This window comes from Schistocerca cancellata, chromosome 10 (assembly GCF_023864275.1).
Source record: "Schistocerca cancellata isolate TAMUIC-IGC-003103 chromosome 10, iqSchCanc2.1, whole genome shotgun sequence".
In the NCBI taxonomy this organism is placed as follows: domain Eukaryota; kingdom Metazoa; phylum Arthropoda; class Insecta; order Orthoptera; family Acrididae; genus Schistocerca; species Schistocerca cancellata.
This window is the reverse complement of record NC_064635.1, coordinates 175,085,506-175,096,975: the sequence shown is the minus strand read 5'-3', so window position 1 is coordinate 175,096,975 and position 11,470 is coordinate 175,085,506. Positions and strand designations below refer to the sequence as shown.

General features: G+C 45.0%; 1 protein-coding gene across 1 annotated transcript in view; it reads left to right on the top strand.

Moving 5' to 3' along the window:
- The first annotated feature begins 520 nt into the window (after positions 1–520).
- Positions 521–11,470, top strand: part of LOC126106331 (lysosomal-associated transmembrane protein 4B-like) — a 202,084-nt gene continuing 191,134 nt past the window's right edge. Inside the window, exon 1 of the mRNA XM_049912579.1 lies at positions 521–678. The gene's annotated coding sequence lies outside the window, so the exon portion shown is untranslated. The remainder of the gene's footprint in view (positions 679–11,470) is intronic.

The window sequence follows — 11,470 nt, the reverse complement described above, 5'->3', positions numbered from 1 at the left end:
TCTAACATGGAAAGTAAGCGTTTACGGACACATGTCCACATAACATATTTTCTTTCTTTGTGTGTGAGGAATGTTTCCTGAAAGTTCGGCCGTACCTTTTTGTAACACCCTGTATAGTGTTGTATCCTGTATGACAATTATTAGCGCCAAGAAAACAACTACGCAGTGTGTATGGGCTTATGCTCGTTATGCTCTGTTATCTTCCGTTCCCTCTAGTGTAAACGCTTGTTTCACAGATACGAGCGCATCGTAGTCAGCACTGGCGAACTATCTGTGGACGCTCGTTCGCTTGTGCTCGCTTCCATTCGCTCCAGTGTAAACCAGACTTAATACGCGGTAAGTAGCCCCTGCCACGTACTTAGCTGTGGTTTCGCACGAGTGATGATTTTTGCTCACTCTCCACGCGCGGTTTCGCAGTAGGTTTGGCCGGCACCGTTCTCGACGGCTCGCGTGACGTCACGTTCCCGCGCTGCGCAGTGGTGTTGTGCGCACGCTGGCAGCTATAACCCCGCCCGGGCGCCTTGCCCATGTAGCAGTGAGACGCAAGCAGCGGTGCGAAGCGTTGAACGTGCGTTCAAAACACTGCCAGGGCGGCGTCTTGCGGCATTCTTCGAGAGTGACAGATACCTGTGGACTGACAGTCGCGCAACTTGGCGGTCGGTGACCTCGCAGTTACTGGTGAGTACCCCACTTCTCATCGAGTAATAGCTGCCAGTTAACCTTGACATACAGCCCCATTCCGTCGTCGTGGCAACTCGAAGTGTTCCGCTACATATTTGCATGCAAACATTCGTACGATTAACATTACGAAGAGAAATTTTTTTCCTTTATACAGGGCCGTTCTCAGGCGTTGTTAACTCTTCCCTTGTGGAACAAAGAAGCGGGTTCGAATCAGAGTGACACCTAAGGCAGGCACTGAGGTGAGAAAATTCACGGGATAGCGGTACGCACATATACTGAGGCCGTAGTATCGCGCACACGAAGTATAAAAAGACAGTGCATGTGCGAGCTGTCATTTTCTACTCAGGCGATTCACGTGAAAAGGTTTCCGACGTGATTAAGGCCGCACGGTGGGAATTAAGACTTTGAACGCGGAATGGTTCGAGTATAATGACTTTTCTGGAGACTAGAAATCTACTCTGTAGGAATCAGCGTGGGTTTCGAAAAGGACGATCGTGTGAAACCCAGCTTGCGCTATTCGTCCACGAGACTCAGAGGGCCATAGACGCGGGTTCCCAGGTAGATGCCGTGTTTCTTGACTTCAGCAAGGCGTTCGATACAGTTCCCCACAGTCGTTTAATGAACAAAGTAAGAGCATATGGACTATCAGACCGGTTGTGTGATTGAAGAGTTCCTAGATAACAGAATGCAGCATGTCATTCTCAACGGAGAGAAGTCTTCGGAAGTAAGAGTGATTTCAGGTGTGCCGCAGGGGAGTGTCGTAGGACCGTTGCTATTCACAATATATATGAGTTGGATAACATCGCAAGTTCACTGAGGCTTTTTGCGGATGATGCTGTAGTATATCGAGAGTTTGTAACAATGAACAATTGTACTGCAATGTAGGAGGATCTCCAACGAATTGACGCATGTGCAGGGAATGGCTATTGAATCTCAATGTAGACAAGTGTAATGTGCTGCGAAAACATAGAAAGAAAGATCCCTTTCATTAGGTACTATATAGCAGGTCAGCAACTGGAAGCAGTTAATTCCATAAATTATCTGGGCGTAGGCATTAGAAATGATTTAAAATGGAATGACCATATAAAATTAATCGTCGGTAAAGCAGATGCCAGACTGAGATTCATTGAAAGAATCCTAAGGAAATGCAACCCGAAAACAAAGGAAGTAGGTTACAGCACGCTTGTTCGCCCACTGCTTGAATACTGCTCAGCAGTGTGGGATCCGTACCAGATATGGTTGATAGAAGAGATAGAGAAGATCCAACGGAGAGCAGCGCGCTTCGTTACAGGATCATTCAGTAATCGCCAAAGCGTTACGGAGATGATAGATAAACTCCAGTGGAAGACTCTGCAGTAGACACGCTCAGTAGCTCGGTACGGTCTTTTGTTGAAGTTTCGAGAACATACCTTCACCTCAGTCAAGCAGTATATTGCTCCCTCCTACGTATACCTCGCGAAGAGACCATGAGGACAAAATCAGAGAGATTAGAGCCATACAGAGGCAATCTTTCTTTCCACGATCAATACGAGACTGGAATAGAAGGGAGAACTGATAGAGGTACTCAAGGTACCCTCCGCCACACGCCGTCAGGTGGCTTGCGGAGTATGGATGTAGATGTAGATGGTAGTTGGAGCTAGACGCATGGGACATTCATTTTGGAAACCGTTAGGGAATTCAATATGCCGAGATCCTCAGTAACAAGAGTGTACCGAAAATACCAGATTTCTGGCACTACCTCTCACCACAGACAACTCAGTGGTGCCGTCCTTCACTTAACGACCGAGAGCAGCGGCGTTTGCGTGGAGTTGTCATTGCTATGAGACAAGCAACACTGCGTGGAATAACGGCAGAAATCAATGTGGGGTGTGCGAGGAAAGTAACAGCGAGGGCAGTGCGGTGAAATCTGGCGTTAATGATGCTACGGCAGCAGACAACTGATCCGAATGCCTTTGTTGACAGCACGACTACATCTGCAGCGCCTCTCCTGGGATTGTGACCATATCGGTTGGACAATAGAGGACTGAAAAACCGCGGCCTGGTCAGAAGAGTCCCGATTTCAGTTGGTAAGAGCTGATAATATTGTTCGAGTGTGACGTAGACTCTACGAAACCATGGACCAACGTTTGTCAACAAGGCATTGTGCAAGCTGCTGATGGCTCCTTAATGGTGTAAGCTGTTGTGTTTACATTGAGCGGACTGGGTCCTCTGGCACAACAGAACCGATCATTCACCGGAAATGGTCATGTTCGGCTACTCGGAGACATTCTGCTGTTGACTCGGCCACTGTTTATATGTTTCGATACACTGTATCGATACGTGGAACTGTTCATTGTTTCGGAACGGCTGTGGTTCACTGTTTCGAAACACTGGTATTTCATTCCGCCCCTGTCTCGGATAACTGCACCAGATTCCATCTCGAGCCAAACACAGAAACTGTATCGTTGTTTCAAAATAAGGCTGTTTCAGTCCACCTGTGCCTGGAACGGACTAATTCTATCGAAACAATGATGTTTCATTCCGCTCTGTGTCGGACGAGATTCGGGCTCGGCACAGGTATTGAAACACTTTTAACATGCCACTTCATGAAACACTTTCAAGAGTGTCGAAATCTTTTTGACAAGCAATAGCATGAAGCTTAAAATATCCGAAAATAAAGCTTCGTTTCTAGCTGACTGTCCTGTTACAACATCTGCTTTATAAACACTAACCAAACAATAAAACAACGCATACTATTCACATTCAAAATAATAAATATGTGAAAATCATTCAGTTAAATTACACTTTTTGATAACATACGCTCCTCTGTTCATGTACAGTAATCGTATTAAGAAGCGCAAGTAAGCCTACAACATTTTGAATAAAAAAAGGCGTAGAGTGACAGTTATTAGCCATATAAATAAATTAGATGTAGGTATAATTGCAAGCAATCTGTCTGACATAGTGTAAGGGTGAACGGGAAGGGCTAGGAAGCATGGTGAATTTATAGTAACGGTTCGGAACACCTTGAAAGACAAAAATTTTTTCTGTTATATTTTGTTATTTATTCGAATTATTTGTCGTTATTTGTGAGTCTATAGTCACTGTGCCTATTATCCACAATGATTCCCTTTGTGTGCATGGAAATTAGCAGGATGGGTATATTACCCATACTAACGGAATGTGGGAATCCCAGTAGCATATCTGTTGTTTCTGCAGTTTGCTCCCACCTCCAGTTCCGTTCGTGGTGGTTCTTCTGTCTTCAGCTATGGCTGTCCTCAGCCAATTGGAAAGTATGAAAGTCACACGACACGAAAGCAGCGCATTTGCTGCAGGAAATACGAAACTGCCAAGACGCCTAAGTGATAGTTTCATACTTTCTGCGATATGATTAGCACTCTCGCACATCATTTGTATTTATGTGGACATACCTATACGGTAGACAGCGCGGGATTAGCCGAGCGGTCTAGGGCGCTCCAGTCATGGATTGTGCGGCTGGTCCCGGAGGAGGCACGCGTCCTCTCTCGGGCATGTGTGTGTGTGTGTGTGTGTGTGTGTGTGTGTGTGTGTGTGTGTGTGTCCTTAGGATAGTTTAGGTTAAGTAGTGTGTAAGCTTAGGGACTGATGACCTTAGCAGTTAAGTCCCATAAGATTTCACACACATTTGAACATTTTTTGGGGCAATTCCAGCAGGACAATGCGACACCCCAAACGTCCAGAGTTGCTATAGAGAGGCTCCAGGAATACTCTTCTGAGTTCGAACACTCCCTCTGGCCACCAAACCTCCAGACATGAACGTTACTGAGCGGATCTGGGATGGCTTGCAACATGCTGTTCAGAAAAGATGTCCACCTTCTCGTACTCTTATGGATTTGTGAACAGCACTGTAGAAATCATGGTGTTGGTTCCCTCCAGCACTACTTCAGACATTAGTTGAGTCCCTGCCACGTTGTGTTGCGGCACTTCTTCGCGCTCCCTGTGGCCCTCAACGATATTAGGCAGGTGTACCACTTTATTTGGCTCTTCAGTGTATATCCTATATAACACTTTTATCTGCAAAGACACAGTAATGCGAAATTAATTACTTCGAATTGTTCGTTTGATTTTAGATATATATTTGTACTTCTGTTTCATTGGGCATATTTTTAACGATATTGTAATTACTGATACTGAAATTATAAACATTCTATATATGATAGGGCAAAATAATGGTATTTTTGGATTTGGGTAAACAAAATCATTACACATTTCTTGAACTGCTAAAGAAGTGAGACAATGTTGGGCTGAAATAACCACAGGCAGTGATGGGTGACATGTAACACTGTACACATACAGGGTGGCGCACGAAATGTGTTACCATTTTGTTTTTGAATATAAACGTTATTGTCAATACTATCTTAAAGGAACATATACTACAATGAAGAGCCATCTATGGAGATTTGTTCTAACTCAGCACATGCTCAATATGTCCACCATTTCGTTTCCTAACTTCCTTCAAACGAACACTGAAGTTAGTGATTACCCTGCGGCACATGTCTTCCGTAATTTCACTGCAAGTTTGAAGAATAAGTCTTCTGAGCTCCATTAAATCACGTGGACGTTAGGGGAAAAGTTTTTCCTTTAGCTACCCCCAAAGAAAAAAGTCACATGGATTGAGGTCTGGACTACTAGGGGGCCAATTTTGTCCGTCATTGAAGCGACCTGGAAACCTGAGTAAAATGATCCGCATGTCGAAATGCTCGTGTAAAAACTCCAACACAGTGTTTGCAGTATGTGGCCTTGCTCCATTTTGCATGAACCACTGCGTGTTGACGGGCAAGGCAGTAGCAAGAAGCTGTGGAATGAAGCTATTGCGAAGCATGCTCAAATAATGCTCGCTGTTCACAGTTTCTTCAAAGAAAAAGGGTCCAATAAGTCCGTGACTGGAAATCGCTGTCCACGCTATAATCCTCGGAGCATAATGTCGTCGTTCATGAAGCACATGTGGCACAAAAGCGTTCATTTTGTTTGTTAACCACACCGTCTAAATGAAAATGCGCCTCGTCTGAAAACCAAACGTTGGTGAGAGTTTCTTCCATATCCTCCGTCCACTGAGCAAACAGTAATTTCTGCTGCTTGTGTTCTTCAGTGAGCTTCTGTGCGCAGGTCATCTTGTATGGGTACGTATGGAGGTCACTCTTAAGAATGCGTCGAACGGAGCGTCTGGATATTGCCAGTTGCACTGCTGCCTTTCTACACGGTTCCCCGGGACTTCTCTGTACAGCAACTCGTACCGCTTCAATACTCTCCGGCGAACAAACAGGCTTAGACCGAGGTCGCTTCGCTTCCAATACTGTTCCTTCCTGTACAAATTTATCGTACAACCTGTGGATGGTCTTCTTGCAAGGGAACCATCGTGTGTTAAACTGTTGTCGAAAACGCCTCTGAGTCACAACAAGGCTTTTTGTTTCATTGAAAAGTAACACAATTGCCGATCGTTGCTGTGTCGTCAGTCTTCCATCGTCAGCCATTGCTGCTTACTAGTCTCCTAGCGGCAGTATCGTGAATTACACGTCATTTCGTAACTCATTTGCTTTTCCAAGCTCTGCTGGTAATGCTGTAGAGATCCCAACAGGATATCTAATGTTCGTCGTAAATTGTGAAAGAAACAATTGGTAACACATTTCGTGTACGTAACAGAGGTGGAATGGTATACCGATAAAGCGATATGGTACAGTATCCACCACATGGGAAAGCAGGGTAACACAATAGCCATAAATAACATTCATGTTTGACACAGGTCAGACTCCCAACATAAGAATCGGTATCCGACACTCAGTAAGGAATATGCCCTCCGTGGCCACTAGTCTACATTTTGCACCTGTTATTGTTGCTGGCTACCAAATTGTTGAGGAGTCCTTGTGGGATGTTTTCCCACTCCTCTATCTCACCCCTTGCACGATTCAGGGAGGGGGTGTTCGTTGAGAAACACGTCTGAAAAGAGCATCGCAGGCATAAGCTGTAGGGTTTAGGTCCTGGGAGTGTGCAGGCCATTCCTTACTGTCAATATCCTTCAGTGTATATTCTTCAGTGTATAAGACAGCTCAGCGGTCCATTATGCGCGGGCATTGTGGTCCGTAAACAAAAAGTCGGGACCTGACGCACTCCTAAACGATGGGCATGATCCAGAATAATCTCCCTGCAATACCGCTATGCTGTAACAATACCTCGCGGAAAGATATGCAGCAGTTTTTGGCCACGGTGCACAATGCCTGCCCACACGATAACGCCTCGGCCATACCAGTGACGTTCACGAACATTCTATGATGTTCTATCTCCCTACTTAGCAATCATATACTACCGTTCGCTAACCGATGGATCTGTACCTACAGATTGGAAATTGCGCAGGTCGCACCAGTGTTTAAGAAGGGTAGTAGGAGTAATCCATCGAACTACAGACCTATATCATTGACGTCGGTTTGCAGTAGGGTTTTGGAGAATATATTGTATTCAAACATTATGAATCACCTCGAAGGGAACGATCTATTGATACGTAATCAGCATGGTTTCAGAAAACATTGTTCTTGTGCAATGCAGCTAGCTCTTTATTCGCACGAAGTAATGGCCGCTATCGACAGGGGATCTCAAGTTGGTTCCGTTTTTCTAGATTTCCGGAAAGCTTTTGGCGCCGTTCCTCACAAGCGACTTCTAATCAAGCTGCGGGCCTATGGGGTATCGTCTCAGTTGTGCGACTGGATTTGTGATTTCCTGTCAGGAAGGTCGCAGTTCGTAGTAATAGACGGCAAATCATCGAGTAAAACTGAAGTGATATCAGGTGTTCCCCAGGGAAGCGTCCTGGGACCTCTGCTGTTCCTGATCTATATAAATGACCTGGGTGACAATCTGAGCAGTTCTCTTAGGTTGCTCGCAGATGATGCTGTAATTTACCGTCTAGTAAGGTCATCCGAAGACCAGTATCGTATCAGCTGCAAAGCGATTTAGAAAAGATTGCTGTATGGTGTGGCAGGTGGCAGTTGACGCTCGTTATTGAGGTGATCCACATGAGTTCCAAAAGAAATCCGTTGGAATTCGATTACTCGATAAATAGTACAATTCTCAAGGTTGTCAATTCAGCTAAGTACCTGGGTGTTAAAATTACGAACAACTTCAGTTGGAAAGACCACATAGATAATATTGTGGGGAAGGCGAGCCAAAGGTTGCGTTTCATTGGCAGGACACTTAAGAGCAACAAATCCCTTAAAGAGACGGCTTACACTACACTCGTTCGTCCTCTGTTAGAATATTGTTGCGCGGTGTGGGATCCTTACCAGGTGGGATTGACGGAGGACATCGAAAGGGTGCAAAAAAGGGCAGCTCGTTTTGTATTATCACGTAATAGGGGAGAGAGTGTGGCAGATATGATACGCGAGTTGGGATGGAAGTCATTAAAGCGAAGACGTTTTTCGTCGCGGCGAGATCTATTTACTAAATTTCAGTCACCAACTTTCTCTTCTGAATCCGAAAATATTTTGTTGAGCCCAACCTACATAGGTAGGAATGATCATCAAAATAAAATAAGAGAAATCAGAACTTGAACAGAAAGGTTTAGGTGTTCGTTTTTCCCGCGCGCTGTTCGGGAGTGGAATGGTAGAGAGATAGTATGATTGTGGTTCGATGAACCCTCTGCCAAGCACTTAAATGTGAATTGCAGAGTAATCATGTAGAAGTGTGTTCCCCTCTCTCTCCCCACCAACTGGTTCCAGAATCACTTGCCACAGTGAAGCGGGAGTCGTCGGAGAACACCCCTCTGGACTACTGTAGCTGACCTCTGCCAACATGCTCCCTATACCGACGAACACCTACTCAACGATGGAGCGGTGGAAACTGGATGCACTTAACAGGCTTCCGAGCAGACAAACCAGCCTAATTTAAACGCCACGAAATGGTTCAGGCTGAGACAATTGCCGGTAGCAGTTGCAGGGTCTGCAGCGATCTACCTAGCACTGAGATGTCTTTTCCTTTTCGCCACTATGGCCCTGTATTTTTTCGCATAGCAGCGGCCATTTTTAGTCGCGAGATGACACTTTTATACACACTCATTACTGTGGCCACAGTAGTGACACCTTTTTCGGCCTCGAGCTGTCGAACTGCTCGTCCACGATCGTAAGCACTCAAATCAAGTTTAAGAGACATGCTGCCGTACACCTCCCGGAATGTCGCACTAACCGGTTCCACAACAGCCTGCGCCAAACATCGTACCGCATGAAATGTCGAATGCACACCAAGCGTTCGTGCACTGGCTTCGCTGCAACTAATGCGCTCCGGCCTCTAAATTTCTGCATCTACATCTACACTCCGCAAGCCACCCGACGGTGTGTGGCGGAGGGTACCTTGAGTATTCTGTAAGTACGCTGTTTAGGTTTTTATGTTGGTAACGTCACGTAGCGCTCTGTATGAAAATTACTGACTGTGCTGTGTGCAGTCTGTGGTAAGGTCTGCATTGTTCGAATATTTGCCACTGTAGTGTTGGGCAGTTGGATGTGAACAGCGCGTAGCGTTGCGCAGTTGGAGGTGAGCCGCCAGCAGTGGTGGATGTGGGGAGTGAGATGGCGGAGTTTTGAGAACGGATGATCTGGACGTGTGTCCGCCAGAAAGAGTAAATTTATAAGACTGGATGTCATGAACTGATATATATATTACCAAACGAAAGCGTTGGTATGTTGGTAGACACACAAACACACACACACAAAATTCCAGCTTTCGCAACCTAAGGTTGCTTCATCAGGAAAGAGGGAAGGAGAGGGAAAGACGAAAGGATGTGGGTTTTAAGGGAGAGGCTAAGGAGTCATTCCAATCCCGGGAGCAGAAAGAGTTACCTTAGGGAGAGAGAACGACAGGTGTACACTCACACACACGCACATATCCATCGGCACATATACAGACACAAGCAGACATATGTAAAGGCCTGTCTTTTTCTTCCCCTAAGGTAAGTCTTTCCGCTCCCGGGATTGAAATGACTCCTTACCATCTCCCTTAAAACCCACATCCTTTCGTCTTTCTCTCACCTTCTCTCTTTCCTGATGCAGCAACCTTAGGTTGCGAAAGCTCGAATTTTGTGTCTGTGTTTGTGTTTGTGTGTCTATCAACATACCAACGCTTTCGTTTGGTAAGTTACATCATCTTTGTTTTAGATATATTTTTCCCACGTGGAATGTTTCCCACTATTATGACTTTTGAACACTACTAAGATAAATACACTGTTTGTTCTCTATCAAAATCTTTCATTTGCTAACTATGCCTATCAGTAGTTAGTGCCTTCAGTAGTTTGAATCTTTTATTTAGCTGGCAGTATTGGCGCTCGCTGTATTGCAGTAGTTCGAGTAACGGAGATTTTTGGTGAGGTAAGTGATTCGTCAAGGGTATAGGTTAATGTTAGTCAGGGCCATTCTTTTGTAGGGATTATTGAAAGTCAGATTGCGTTGCGCTAAAAATATTGTGTGTCAGTTTAGTGTTGATCAGAATAAGTAAAGAGGGAAATGTCTGAGTACGTTCAGTTCTGCTCAGCTGTTTGAAAATCAAATAACGTAAGAGGTTTGTCAGCACAGTAATTCACTAATTTTTCTAAGGGGACGTTTCACCTCTATCGGTTCTCCCTTCTATTCCAGTCTCGTATTGATCGTGGAAAGAAAGATTGTCGGTATGCCTCTGTGTGGGCTCTAATCTCTCTGATTTTATCCTCATGGTCTCTTCGCGAGATATACGTAGGAGGGAGCAATATACTGCTTGACTCCTCGGTGAAGGTATGTTCTCGAAACTTCAACAAAAGCCCGTACCGAGCTACTGAGCGTCTCTCCTGCAGAGTCTTCCACTAGAGTTTATCTATCATCTCCGTAACGCTTTCGCGATTACTAAATGATCCTGTAACGAAGCGCGCTGCTCTCCGTTGGATCTTCTCTATCTCTTCAATGAACCCTATGTGGTACGGATCCCACACTGCTGAGCAGTATTCAAGCAGTGGGCGAACAAGCGTACTGTAACCTACTTCCTTTGTTTTCGGATTGCATTTCCGTAGGATTCTTCGAATGAATCTCAGTCTGGCATCTGCCTTACCGACGATTAATTTTATGTGGTCATTCCATTTTAAATCACTCCTAATGCGTAGTCCCAGATAATTTATGGAATTAACTGCTTCCAGTTGCTGACCTATATTGTAGCTAAATCATAAAGGATCTTTCTTTCTGTGTATTCACAGCACATTGCACTTGTCTACATTGAGATTCAATTGCCATTCCCTGCACCATACGTCAATTCGTTGCAGATCCTCCTGGATTTCAGTACAATTTTCCATTGTTACAACGTCTCGATATACTACAGCATCATCCGCAAAAAGCCTCAGTGAACTTCCGATGTTATCCACACAAGGTCATTTATATATATTGTGAATAGCAACGGTCCTACGACACTCCCCTGCGGCACATTTACTATCGCTGTTCGGGTCGTTCCGTAGCGATTGTCGGTTGTTAGATAGCAGTCATCAGTTGCTCCTTCGCAAGTGTCAATTGTTCCTCAGCAATTGTGAAGCAATTTTAAACAAATCTCATCAAAAAAGGAAAATCGATGTTGCTCTGTTAACGCTTTGCCGTCCGGCAACACCACAGTGGTTCAAAAATGGTTCAAATGGCTTTGAGCACTATGGGACTTAACATCTGAGGTCAACAGTCCCCTAGAACTTAGAACTGCTTAAACCTAACTAACCTAAGGTCATCACACACATCCATGCCCGAGGCAGGATTCGAACCTGCGACCGGAGCGGTCGCGCGGTCCCAAACTT